Raw genomic sequence first — 15,264 nt, forward strand, 5'->3', positions numbered from 1 at the left:
TAAGCCACTAGTGCTTGCCTGCTGGCTCTGGTCATAACTACACCAAAGCGCAAACAGTGCTTAACGGTTCGGAAATGTCTGTTATTGTTTTGCTGTTTGCTCTGTTCTATTATATATGTATTTTCTAGTAAAGAACTGTTATTTCTTTTTCTACATTTTTGCTTGGAGGCCCTGTAATTTTCGAAGATATAATAATTTGGAGGAAGGGGTCTTCTTTCCATTCCAGTAAGGTTTCCACCTTCCTTGGCACACATCTGTCTTTTGAACCAAGGCAATTTTTTTATTAAGTAAGGACCAATATTATAGATGTAAGAAAACAGTTCGATAGGAGGCGAATTGGCAAATATGGCTCTTCAACAACAATTTTGAATGGAAGACCCAAGCTCACAAGCTAAGTCGAGAGTTGGGGTCTGTCCAGAGGCACATTACAAGAGTTGGATGGAATATTTTAAGGTGGGCCAGTACTCATGCTTAAAAGAGTAGGTCTGAATGTTGTTTATTCCTTCGGCATTATTTGCAACACCTTTTCCTTCTACATAACTTAAAACAATTTGTAAGAGTGTTGTTCTATATTTAAAATTATTTTGAATTTGGCAACTTATCAAAATGATGTCTCTTTAATTCTTTTTAGAGATGATATGTGTCGATTTCCACTCTCATCTGTGATGATCCACTCTTGCACATAAAAGGTGATGTTTCTGTGCAGTGCCACTGTAAACAAATTTAGGTCAGGCATAGGTATTTTTAGAAGTACATGCTCTTCTATCCATGACCACCACTTTGTACACAAATTTCACAATTTACATTCTACAATTAGGAATTCCTACATTCCATTTTCCCTATTGTAGCTACCTGGGGCCTGGGGTCAAAGTCCCTGACTGCCACCGACATACCCAGATAGGAAGTCCTGCAAGGAACAGTCTTTCCTGGTGTCTCAGGCAGGCTTCAGTCACAAGGTACCAATATGCAAGCAATGCCTGGAGTTCAGGCAATCAGCTCTTATAGTGATTTCAGCTTAGAGTGATTTCAGCTCAGCTCGCAAGATACCTTTGGGCCAGTGCACAGAGAAGAGACCAAAACTGTGCTGTGTAGAGGTTCCACAGAGTTCTTTATTCTTCTGCAAATGGGTGTCCAGGGACAGCAGCAGTCCACTGAACTGGGTAAAATAGGGGTTTTTATAGGGTCAGTGTGGCTTGGAAAAAGGACCAATGTTTTAGGGTTTTGGAAATATGACCAGTAGTTTTACAAGAAGATAAAGCAGGTGTCTGAAGCAGGGAAAAGGGTCTCTTAGCCTAGTCACCATGACTAAGCAATTCTTATCTTAGGGGATAGCTCTCCAGGGAGGCCTCGCTAGGGTCTCTGCTCACTCCACACCCCATGAACAAAATGCAAGCATGGGTTATGTAAAAGTGAAATTGTACCAACAATCTGATTCGGATGTCTGATAAACAAATTTCTGTTTCCAGATAATTATGCATAGCAGAAATAGTATTACAGCCCAAACTAATGACAGTATTTCTTGTAGACATTCAAGTTTGGTGTAGCCTAATCCATCCATCCATGTGCAGTTCATTCAGCATTCCTATAAAACAGAAAAGAAAGGAAATATGCTCGGTTGAAAATGCAACTGGCAGTGTTAATTAAAAGGAAGATTTTGAGATTCAGCTGGAATCTAAACTTCTAATTAACAAAGTGCTTGCTACATGACTGTTGCAGCTTCGCCTACAATTTCAAGGGGGTGTTTCCTCTGATCAGATTATTTGGAGAGAGTGAGACTAAAATTTTGCCTAGTACAACATGTACAATCGTGGGGGAATGTTTATTACTCCTGCAGGAGTCTGTTAAAAGTGTATGGCACTCCCAGGGCAGCAGGAATTGCATTTTGTTGTGTTCCAGCAGCGAAAACCTTGGCTATAAAAGATATGCCACTTCCACAAAAACATATCTCTTGTATCCAGGGCTGCCATTCAAGACTGGGACATTTTCCGAATGTGAGCTACCAGTTCCGCAAAATTTAGAACAGCAGTGGTTAAAGGCACAGTATTGACATGCAATTGTTTGCAACAAACTGTAAACCATGACTGTCTGTCCAGCTTTTTTCCTGGCCAGACAGGAGAATTAGGAGAGTGTGAATGAGTGATACCTCTTTCCTCCAAGTCTGTTACCACCCTGTCAATACCCAAGTATGTGGCTTCTTGTATTGTAGCTGTTAGGTTTGGAATAATAGGTACCACAGCTGTTAGTGGACCTGTGTTGGCATTTAAGTGCCAGTAATCAACAGTTAACACTGATTGACTTTCCAAGTCAGCATTAACTATAGAAGATTTTTTTTGTGCAGTAGCAGGAATTTTTGTATCAGGGAGTACAGGTGCTGTATGAAATAACTGCACTACAGTCTCCCAATTTTTGAGGGGCTAGGGTCATAATTTGAACTGAAAGACCACATGCTGCCATCTGGTAAATGCCAAGTTTGACCATTCAGAAGATCAAAACCCGGTATGTTTTCATTTTGATCTTTAGTTGCAAAGAGAGTAGCCAACATGCACTCCTTGCCGGAGAGCATCTCGACAGATACTGCTTGCTACATTTACTCCAGTGATTTTAACTCTTTGCTGTCTGAGTTGTAAACTCAGCTTCTTGGCATCCCACTGCGTTAATATTTAATACCGTGTTTCTGTATCTATTGGAAATTTTATTAATTTTTTATGAGAACCAACTGGAATCCAAATGTATGCACTGTTGTTATGTGTGTATTGACAGTATTCCATTTGTGGGTTTTTAATCTCGCCTGATTTATGGCCATAATGCTTTTGAAAATCAGTCACTTGAATTGGATTGTTTTTCGGGTATGGGTTGAATATTTCTCCTGCAATTTTACCAGTTCTGTCAGAGACTAGTGAATAATGTGTACAGGAGTGCAGATCTCATTGTTACTCTGATCAGATTTGAAATCAGGGTTTTCTACAGTTTTATCATCATCACAATCACAGCAAATATCCTTGTCCCAAGGTCTGGGGTCTGTATGATGTACCAATTCGCAGAGTCACATACCTAAAGCATGATGCAATTTCTTCAGCAACAGTTTCTTTCCGTGCTCCTCTGCAGAGAGCAGAGTTTTAAGGTGGCCAGCCCCAGTTTTAAGAAGATAATTTTTAATCCCAAATTTATCAACTTGGATTCCCAGTTTTTCTCCTGTTTCCCTCTCAAAGGCTAATGATGGCTTCAAAACTTCAATTTATGACTTTAAAACAGTATACTCTACATCAGAAATCTACTCAGAAACAAGTGAATCTTTCGCTTCTTGTTGTGCACAAGACAAACAGACTTCTAAAAGTGCACAAATGGCACATTTACCTTTTCCCTCTTTTCTGCTTCTGAATCAGTCGGACATTGCTCAATACATTCTACCACTTTCTCTTTATCCTTCCAAAATTTTTGAGTCCATTTCTTCCCAGCCTGGAGAGGGGCACATTTAAATTTTTGCAGCAGACTATCCATGAAATCTTGCCAACTACACAAATTTTGTTTTGCTGTTGCGTAGCATCAGAAACAGACACAGACAGACACCAACTTAAGGAATAGTGTAATTTACTATAATGCAAAACTGCAAAGAATTACAAAAGGATAAGCAATTGTCCTGGGGTACAATGCAAAAATGTGTATTCTATCACCATCTATTGAAATGTGGGAGGGGTGGTGATCCTTATCTCTGTGGGAGATATCCTCTGCTGATGTGCCATCTGATAAGATCGGGGGATGATCATCATTATCTTTTCACAACCCATCCTTCCTCCAGAAGATATATTCTTTAATGGGCCATTAAGTCCTATTGTATGACTGATAATATTACATCATCCCATTGAGAGATGCTCCAGTCAGGGGGAGGAGCCAAGCCTTTCCTAGCTAGATAAAAAAACTGGGGTTTGGAACGCGAAGGCAGTCCTTTCCACTGGATCCCAGAGGAAAGTCGGATCTTTTCCACATCATCGCTGGACCTTCAGAGGAAAACTGCACCTTCTACAGGAACACTGCTTCAACTGAACCACATCTGTCATCCAGGAGGACTGCAGCCACCATTTAATCGGACTGCTACTAACACCCTGACTGACAGGGTGTCAGGTTGTATTCTGACTCTGTCAGTGGTTTTTCTTTTATATTATTGCATGTATTTTATTTTTTCTCATTTTTCCTATTAAATTGTATTACTGACTTAGAGTGTCTCACTGGTTTTGCTTTCAAACCACTATAGCAATGTACATAATCATTACTACAAAAGCATCCCTGTAGTGATTAAGAAAGATGCATCACCAGCTGCCCTAATACTTTACCCCTTAATCCAGATATACTTTAAACATCAACTGAGGGAAGCTATCACAGCAAAGGCCTGGAGAACCATGCTTGGGAACTGGGAAATCCTGCAATTCGTCTGTAGCAATGTATTTGAATAGTTTAGTCCATAGTTTATACCAGGTGCACCAGCCTAGTCATTTTTAGCTGTTTTTCTGTCGTTTTATCAAACACACTGGAATTTGTCAAGGCTACTGAAACATAAATTGTGCTAAACTGGGAGAGAATAAGCTGAAAAACAGAATACCAAGATTAGAAGAACCAAGATAAAGGTGGCCAGTGAAGCGCTGGACTATAAACAATCATATTTCCTTCAAGGATGCATGCAGAGCCCGTGAACAAGATAGAAGAACCAATCAAAAAATGCATGATGGCTGTGGAGGGAGCAGAAAGCATTCCCAAAGCAGAGAGCCCCTTTGTGTCCCCAGAACAGGCCCCATGGAAAATCATAGCCTAAAGATAAGAAACTGCTTGTTAAATGATGAATTCAAAAAGGAATTCAAACCCCCATTAGTGGACCCCCTGTTATCTTTCTGTAATATTAGTGGTTCATTTTCCTTTAGTATCTATAGGCTAGTTTTGAATGTAAAATCCTTTTGGGAATGGTTAGAATGTAGAATTCCCTTGGTAATTGGTGCAAAATGTAAACCCCTCAAAAGGTATAAAAACTCCTGAAAAACCCCAACCATTGAATATGCAAGACTGGATGCTTTCACAGAATAAACTATGGAATTGCGCCTCTTTTCATGTTCCGATCTCTTCACTCTGCTGGTCTGAGCGCGAGCTACAAGCCAGATTCTAGCCGGCCGAGGCTTGGAAGCGTGCCCTGTCGCTGAGGACGGCTTTGGCAGTCTCGGAGATCCCACGGGGACCCCAGAATGCATCAGCGACAAGTGGAGCTCGAATGGTGTGGACACTGGCTGCATTTAGTAAACAGCATCTCTACGAGTGCATCCATTTTCGAGTGTCACAGAATTCTTTGTTTTAAAAGACTCAACTTCACCGAACTTGTTGTAACACCCCTGAGACACACACCCCCCCCCCCCCCACTGGAGCTTGCCAACACCGAACGAGCAGCAAAGGACCCAAGATAGCTGACTATTGTAAGTATTATCAGCTCCTCCCCCTCTCTACTGGGTCCTCGGGTTTTTTTCCGGTTTTTTTCTTTTGTTTTCTCTTTTTTCTGCTCATTTGGCAAAGGGTTCATTATGAGAAATTTTCTCTCTAAAAATACCTTATCCCATAATGAAAGAGATCTTTATAATATAATAAAACAAACTTTATCTGCTGACAACTTTTCTTTTTCAAAACGCTCTCTTTCTAAGACTGTCCTAAAAAGATTTATAAAATGGATTTCTACTCACTTTTCCAACTTTAATAACCAAACTATCCTTTTGGATTCCTTTTGGGACGCTGTAGGCACGAAAATTTATGAATGCCAAACAAATGCCAGTTTTTCCATAACTCCTTTTATCCCTTTATTTCAACATATCATGAAAACTCACAAAAATGCTCCCCCTATCCCCTCTCCACCCCCCTTGCCCCTTATCTCCTCACACAATACACAAATCCTTCCCCCTCCACCTCTCCCTTCCCCAGACTCTCCTGAACTATATCACCTACACTCACAACCTCCCCTTGTCCCTTCCACAATCACCATCCCCATTCCCCCTCCCCCGCTTTCTGCCTGTACAAGCGCCACCTCCATAGACACCGACATTCTTACTCATCCCCCAGGCCAAAAACACATAGCCTCCGTTCCAGGTTCTCACTCTTATCTAACCCGAAATCAATTCCTGCCTTCTTAAAACACACTTGCCATCCTAATCACCCCCTGCCCTCCCCAGCCTACGAATCCCCCCAATTCCAACCCCATAAAACAGCCAGTGCCCCCTCACACCTTGCCTCCTATACCCCCACAAGCCAGACACCCCTTGGTTCACACTCACAAATTTCCCTAAACTTCAAAACTCTCCGCTTTCCCCATCTGCGCTCTGAAATCCTTCCTCCGTGCCACCCCGACCCTCTCCATTCCTTCCCCCTCTTGGCATTCCACCTCCCCACAGGCCTCCTGCTATCTCTCTCTCCCTAGCACTAGCCCTCCCCCCACAAACTGATAACGTAACTATAGAAACCAACTTCGTTAATGTTGGGGGTAGAATTGTTCCCTTCTCTTTCTGTGGAATTTCTCCCATTGTTATGCTAAGTATTTGTGGCTACACCTTAGTAACTATAATGTTCTCTCGCAGGGGGGTGGGGGGATGGGGGGAGACCAGAAAAGGAAAGGTGGGAGATGGGTCTGGAGCGGGCTCTCTCGCTCTCGCTTGGCTCTTGGAGTGCGAAGAGGCCCACCCGTGCTCCGATCTAGCATCTCCCCTGCCATCCCAGGGCCGAGATCCACGCTCCCTGCAGTTGGACATTGCTCGGCTGCTTTCCCACTTCATCCTACTACCTCCGGACACACTGCCGAGCACCAAGACTGACACCGTGAGGGAGGAGTAGCTCCTCCATCCCTCTCACCCCTGGGCTGCTGCCGCCATCACCCAGCCCTCTTCGATTGCACGGGACCTGCCCTGCCCACAGCACCGGTAACTGAACACAGAGGGAGAGGGCCTGTAGCCAAAAAAGGGACTGGAACTGAGTTATGCTGTTCTGTTTTGTTGTCAATTTTTGTAGCTCTTGTTGTTTCTACTATTTTGCCTTGTTAGATATCAGTAAAGAACTGTTATTCCTATCCCCATATCTCCTGTCTGACAGCCTCTGATTTGAATCTAAAATAATTAGAAGGGAGGGGGTTGCACTCTGCATCTCAGGAAAGGGGTTCTCGCCTTTCCTTAGAAAAATACCTGTCTTTCAAACCAAGACAGCTACAGACTTCACAAACTCCTCCCTTTACACAGCAAGTTCTCCACACCCCCAAGATGTCACTCACCCGCCTGTAACCATAGCCCAGCCCTGCTCAGCCCACGCAGCCCCAAACCCCCTTCCCAACTCGATTTTCCCCTCCCCAGAACCAGTTCCCTTGGTAACCACCTCTAACCTCTCTCTACCCCATCCCTCATGCAATGCACTGTCTCCTTCGTTCGGCTCTGGTACTTCCCAAGTTACACAAACAAGTCTCAACACTTCCCCACATAACCCCGCGTTTTCCCACACCGGATAGTTTCCTAACACTGCGCCAGGATACTCGCTCCATCGCTCAGGTTCCGGGGTCCCCCCGTCCCCGTTTCCGTTTCCATTAATGTGTTACCCTCTTCCCTTCATGCTTTCTCGGGCCCCACTGGTGCCTCTGTTCCTTCTCCTGTCTCAGTTGCGCACACGGATCAGGTAGTACCCCCAACAAACATCCCCGCTCTCCCCGAAGCCCCCGTCCACTCCAATCACACGGTCCCACTGCCCACCCATCCCCCACAAGCTGTATCGCACCCTCCTAACTACTGTCCTTGCACAGCAGCCCCACACCCACCCACCCACCCATCCCTGAACACGTATCGGGTTTCAACGGCACCGCCAATGGCTTGCACAACTGCGACCGCTGCTGAGCCAGCCTCACCCTGTGGCCAAAACATGCAGTGCACTCACAACCGCCAGCCCGCCCCCTGCATTACAAGCGCCTCTGCTCCAACCTCCCCCCTCCCGTTCTAAAAAGCGTCGCGCCAGAAGAAGACGCTCTTCTTCCTCTGAATACAGCGGCAGTGACTCAAATGCCTCTGATTCAGAAAAGCAGATCTATGGGCAAATGCAAAGTTACAAGCAATCCAAGATGGAAACTGGCAATTAGCCCAAAAAAATCTCTGCCTTTCCTCTGATTTAAAAATGAGGCCGCAGAGGAGGATCAACAAACAGATCAGAATGGCAGTCAATTGACACAAAACAATTAACGGAATTGGCAAAAATTGCAAAAGAACATGGCAGATCAGCACACAGTTTTAGAAATTTTTTAGAGGCTTTCTTTGCTGCTTTTGTGATGGTCCCACATGATCTCAGAAATTTGGCCAATTGCCTTCTTCCTCCGGCCCAATTTATGTTATGGGAAAGGCATTGAAAAAAAAATTAAAAATACTATCTGATAAATATTCTAAAGATGCTAATCGACAGAATTTTACTGTCGAACAGTTAGCTGGCGAGGGTAATTTCTCTAAACCTTCAGAACAAGCAAACTCTATTCCTGAAGAAACACTGCAAGACATTGCTAATGCAGCCAAAACCTCATGCCTTCTTACCCCTGAGGACTCTATTCCTAGCTTGCATTTCTCTAATATCAAGCAAGGAATAGATGAGACTTTTATAAAATTTGTAGACAGACTCAAGGATGCTCTTGAAAAACAAATTGAGAGTACAGAAGTGCAAAAGGAACTTTTAAGAAACCTTGCTTTAAGCAATGCAAATGAACAATGCAAAACCATTTCAAGAGCTTTGCCTATAGACATCGATCCCACCATCGAGCAGATGGTGGAAAGATGCACACACCACATGTCCACTGAAAACACAGTGGCCAAAGCAGTTGCCAAGGACATCGCTGATGGAGTCTCTGGAGCCTTTGCAGCAATGGTCTCCAAAGACATTGCTCGTTGTTTTTACTGTGGGGAACTTGGACATTTTATAAAAAACTGCCCTGACAAATCACCCACCCAAAACCCCCACAACAACTACCACAAACCCCAAAGGCAGCAAAAACAACAACAGCAGCCAAGAAACTTCCAACGCAGCCTGGTTTCAGCTCCGGGCACAGACAACAAACCAAAAGCTGCCTTCCACCCAGCCCCAATGATGATAAACGAAGAACATCAAACCCCATTGTCCTCGAAAATTCCAAACTACATCAGGCAGATCCAACATTTGGCGAGATTTCGATGGGAACCAGGGGTCAATGGTTGACTGTCTTGTCTTTAAACATTACAGATGAAAAATTTTATTGTATCCCCACAGGAAAGTATGGACCACAAGCTGGTCCTTGGGACATTTTAATCCTCGGTGACAGTTTCCATGGTCCACCACAAATTTCCATTTTACCTGAAATACAAACTGTAGCACCTGGAAAAGAAATCTTTGTCCAATTGTGTTGCATGGACATTCCCTTTTTTCTTCCACAGAAAACACCTATAGCACAAGCCTTCCTGCTTCCAAAAAAATCACATGGAACAGATCCCTCTCAACCCTACAGTAATGTGGACACAAATTATGCATCCAAACAAACCCATCCTCTAATGCAACCTTTTCTGCTACGGGCAAAAAATCCAAAAACCAGGAATGATAGACACCAGTGCTGACGTCACCATCATTGCCCCTTCAGAATGGCCACCACATTGGGAACTTTAACCTGTAGCAGGCATGCTGGCTGGAATTGGGGGAGTCACCGTTTCCATGAGAAGCAGACGAAACGTCATCATCGAAGGGCCTGAAGGTAGACTGGAAACTATTCGACCATTCTGGTAAGACCCCCAATCACCCTATGGGGTAGACATGCCTTAACTCAATGGGAGGCGTGTCTCTGAGTTCAAAGTCGGGATTTCTCATGGGGGCCATTGAAGGGCACGCTGTCCCGCCCACTCCTCGTCTCACCTGGAAGAGTGATGACCCCGAACGGCAGGACCAACGGCCCCTTTCAAAGGTCAAACTGCACACATTGCAAGCCCTTGTTGAAGAACAGTTACCAAAAGGCCACATTGTTGAATCCAGTAGCCCGTGGAACTCGCCAGTCTCCGTCCTGAAAAAACCTGAAATGGTCAGGTGGAGACTGCTCCACAACCTTTGCAAAATCAACAACATCATTGATGACATGGGTCCTCTCCAGCCTGGACTGCCCTCCCCATCGATGCTGCCTCGAGACTGGATATTTGTGGTCATTGACATCAAAGATTGTTTTTTCAGCATCCCGTTGCATCCCCAAGACCCAACACGGTTCGCTTTCTCCCTCCCCTTTCAGAATAATTCCTTTGCAGAATTTGCTTTTGTTGTATGAGGTGATGCAAAATAGAAAAGCAGTTGCATTTCTGGCCCAATGCAGTTGTTGGGATTGGATTTGTGGGCCTTTGCATTTGCAGGGCTGTGAGTTTGTTGGGGTTACATTTGCACAGCTTTCAACTTCTGGGAGCCCAACTATATTTTAGGCTTCATCCAAAGCTGCGTGACCAGCAGGTCAAAGGAGGGGATTCTGCCCCTCCACTCTTGTGAGACTCCATGTGGAAGACTGTGTACATTTCTGGAGCCCCAACATAGGGAGGATATTGAGCTGTTGGAGCATGTCCAGAGGAGGCCATTAAGGTTATTGTTGGAGTCTGAAACAGAGGCCTCTCTGAGTTCCTCAGAGAGAGATTAACAAGTTTCAGTGAGAGCTCAAAAACATAGTCCTAGATATCAGTGTAGAGAACAAGTCTTGAAAACAAGTCTCTGTGAAGGCTCCAAGAAAATAGTTTTAGACATAATAAAAATATGGTAAGAATATTGCTTACATTTTTTCGATAGAACAGATAAACTGTATGCATAGTTTATACATAACCTGATGTGCTAAGAAACTCGAATTCTAGTAGGTTACGAAGAAATGGTTCGGGCTCGTGTTTTTAGCTTATTAGGTAATTTGTCTATAAGAATCTATGTATGGGGAAGATACTCGTTCTTGCTCTCTCACTTTTCTTCTCTCCTCACCGCCATCATCATCAGAAGATAGGAGCTGCAACAGCAACATCAGCCCTCCCTGGGCCTCGGGAGGAGCAGCTTCTACTTCTAATTGGGACTTTACTTCAATTTAGGACTCTATGCTGAAAACTTTTATCATGGACTTTAACGCTTGTGACCCTTTGCCTTTCGAGACTGATGTGCCTTTACAATAAACAATTTCATAGCAACTAATAGCAGCTCAACTCTTTTAAAGAAAACACCAACCAGACAGGTTATCAGAGGGCTGGAGCACCTCTGCTATGTAGACAGGCTGAGAGAGTTGGGGTTGTTAAGCCTGGAGAAGAGAAGGCTCTGATGACATCTTAGGGCACCTTCCAGTACCTAAAATGACTACAAGAGAGCCAGAAAGGGACTTTAGACAAGGGCATGGGGCAATGGCTTCAAACTGACTGTGTGACTCAACACAGGCAGGCAGCTGGAACAACTGTTGGAAATTATATAACTTTTCTAATTGTTTTTTCCAATTAATGCCTTTAATTAACTTTTAAATTGTTTGAATTAATCATAACCAGTGTGTTGGAGTCAGTAAGTCAGGAGTTTCTCTGAATCCTTCAGGAAGAGATCAGAATGCAGGGATTGAGTTGAAAGTTGAGTTGATGGATTGAAGTATATTAGGCCTCTCACTTATAAGGCAGAGGTGAAGATTTAGGTTGTAACATAAGAGAGAGAAAATAAGTAAGTGAATGGAATAAGTTTTAAGTGCTTTTAGTAAGTAAAAGGTCTTAGATGCCTGAGAAGTAGTACATGTTCTAGTGAAGGTTGAAAAACATGCTAGTGTTTCCTTAGAGGCTCCAAGAACCTAGCTTCAAACATAATAGAGTTAGAGTTAAGAATATTGCTTACATTTTTTCAGTTAGAACAAGATAGGCCATGAACGTAGTCTATACATAGCCTGGCATGCTAAGAAACTAGAATTCTAATAGGTTAAGAAGTAGTGGTCCGAGTTTGTGTCTTAGCTAGTTGGAAAGTTTCTATAAAAGAACATGCATCAGGGAAAGCTGGTGCTCTATGCCATGGCTTTATGCCATGTGCATTTTGCCATTGCATTTTGCCACTGCAGCTTTTAGCCATTGCTTTAGCCATTGCTTTGCCTTGCTTTGTATTTGCTTTTGAGACTGATGTGCTTCTGCAATAAATAACTTTTTAGCAACTATTAGCTGCTTTGCTTTTTACACAAAGGAGAAGAATAGGCCCGACAGTGTGGGTGCACGAGAGGCACCTGGGAGGTTCCCTGAAACCTCACACCAGTGTATTAATCTTAAGAAGTTAAGCAGTGTAGTTTTCCACTCTGGCCAGCACATAGCTAACTTTCTTTTCACAGACTCTTAATGTTAAAGTGTGATTATTAGATTACTAAAACTTAGTTTTGCTAAACTAACCCTGATAAGTTTCAGTGAACAAAGTGAATAAAAAAATCAAAGGGTTAAGAGCTTAGCTGAGGGATAGAAGTTATACATATAATGGTTAGAGTAGAAGCAATGAAGAAAGTGGCTGAGCCAGTAGAGCTAAGACAATATATCACTTAGTTGGCTTTGTTGTGTCAAAACAGGTGGTTGGTATATTGATAGAATGAAGAAACCGTAACTACACCTGGGCCCCGAAACCAGCCAGAACCAGGTTGGGAGCTTGAACTATGGCCAAGGGACCCGAGAGCCTAGCAACAAGACAAAGGTGAAAAGTTGAAAACGGGGAAGACTCCCTAACTTCATCATTAGAAGACCACTGACCCATTTCAAATACCCACCGACCCACTGAACTTTGAGCTAATTTTAATACAAAGCGGGGGTAGGCAGGGTTAGGTAATGCATCTGTAAAGGCGTATTGGGTAATTGTAGCAATACAACTGGAGAGCAGGACTCAGAGCACTGCTCAACTCATGGCTGAAGTGAATGTACGAAGTTTGGTAGGCCAGAAGCCCCGGCAAGTCGAGGCAGAACCCTGAATAGGGAAGCAGAAGGTGTGCTTGGTGTGCTTTGTTTTAGATAAATCATGCAAGACCCTATGTGCCTATGCTGGTCTGTACAGGTCTGTGCAGAGAGTCTGTGCAGAACTTTTTCTGATTAATGTTACTTAGAAACACCAATCGTGTGCTTGTGCTACTTTTAGCTATAGTTGAAAAGGTATATATATTGATGTGTGAAATCAATAAATTGGTTTCATTCTTGTATCAAACCGGGGTCTCGTCTCTTCATTATGCAAACGGGGGTCCCACCTCTTTGTTGATTGTCATCAAATGGTGCCCTGTGTGAGGAAGTGACCACCTTACTGTGCCAGAGCACAGAACTGAATCGCTGCTGAAAGGAAGCAGGAAAGCCAGCCAGCGACTTTACTACCCCTCTGGGATTAAGGAGGTGAGCACTGCAGGGGATGATATGGGTCATGGAACGTCTGACCAAGAAAGAGACGTATTTGAACTTATGACTAAGCTGCTCCAGCAGCATGGCAAATCTTTGCCTTCCCATGAGTTAAAAATCCTATTAAAATGGCCATCTGATAAGTTACCTGGAGCCAAAGAGTCCACAGTCTTTACAAGAGATCTGTGGGACAAGGTGGGAGTTAAACTGTTAGATTTGGCAACGAAGGGAGACAAAGTGGCTGCAGAAATGCTCCTTTCTTGCCGGGTGGTTTTTGAAGTCCTAACAGCCGGAGAAAAATCCCATGCTAAAGTGGATACCTGTCCTCCCTCTGCTGCAAAGCCTCAGTGCACTTTAAAGCATAAAGAAACTACCTGCCACCCTCGCTGCAGCCCAGGGACCCCCCCTCCTCTCACGAGTAAAAGGGAAAGGGGTCTGCTGTAATCTGTAGGGGCATTTGCCACTGGCTACTACCCAGAGGACAGTGAGGAAGATGAGGAAGAGGACCCCCTTGACCCCGGATTTATCGACCCTGACAAGGAGCCAAACTTATATCCCCCTGAGTCACACAACAGGCCTTAAGGGAGGGGAATTGGACATTGCTGAAAAAATTGTGGCTCCTGTAATATACTCAGGAACATGGAAGCAAACTGCCCGATGGGAGCCGTTGCCCTTTTCAGTGATTAAAGAGCTCCAACAGTCACAGAGCATGGAATTGTCTCTCCATACTTTGTGAGCTTGCTAGATTCTGTGTTTGCTGCCCATATAATGACACTGCATGATTTAAGATGGTTGGCTCAGCTATTGTTAACTCCTACCCAATATGCTTTATGGGAAAAGGAGTGGGGAAAAGGACTGCAGAACGTGCTTATATCTTTTATGGGTCATCCTAATCAAAACCTAGCAAACCTTACAACCAGACAACTTATGGGAACGTGGTCATATAGAGATCTTGTTACCTAAGCCCCAGACTGCCCAAGAGAGGCTTTTGAGGGGGCCTGAGAAGCAGCTCGACTGTCATTCCTTAAGGTCCCTGAGGCACAAAAACCACAAAAGGCTTTCACATCCATCACTCAAGAAGCAAAAGACCCATATATGCAGTTTGTTGACCACCTTAAGCAAGTGCTTGAACATCAAATTGATAACCCAGATGCTCAGGAAATTTTGCTTTTAAAACTTGCTATTGAAAATGCAAACACAGACTGTAAAAAACTTAAGTCCTTGCCAAACCAAAATCCAACCTTGACTGAAATGATTGAAGTGTGTAATCACATTGGGAGAATAGAACATCAATATGAAGCCATGGCCACAGGCTTTGCAGCCATCAATAGTCCCTCTGGGACTCCGGGAGTTTGTTTTAACTGTGGCAAACCTGGCCACCTTAAAAAAAACTGTTTAGCTCCAGAAGGAAATAAATCTAAACCTTCTGCTTTGTGTCCACGGTGCCTTAAGGGCCTCCATTTCACCACGCATTGTCACTCTAGGTATGATTCTGAAGGTCTTCTGATCCAGGGAAACTGGAATTGCAGCGCAGGTTGGCGCTGTGTGGAGACACAAATGCTTCAGCCGTCACCACAGATGATACCTTCACAGATGCCACCTTCGCAGATAGTGCCTTCGCAGAAGCCCAAGGGAGGGTCTCCACAAGTCTTCGCCCAGCAACTACAGGCAACACCAGATTGGACCTGGCAACCTCACACACAGTAACTTCACTTGACTCTTTTATTCATTTACTCCCTACAGGAATTTCTGGACCACCAGAGCCCGGAAAAAGTGCTTTACTAATACGGAGATCTTCAACCTCCCTTTTGTTATTCCAGGAATTATAGACTCAGACTTTGTTGGGGAAATTAAAATTAAGGCTTGAACTCCTTTTCCACCCTGT

Source organism: Sturnus vulgaris, chromosome W (genome assembly GCF_052056855.1).
Source record: "Sturnus vulgaris isolate bStuVul1 chromosome W, bStuVul1.hap1, whole genome shotgun sequence".
Taxonomy (NCBI): domain Eukaryota; kingdom Metazoa; phylum Chordata; class Aves; order Passeriformes; family Sturnidae; genus Sturnus; species Sturnus vulgaris.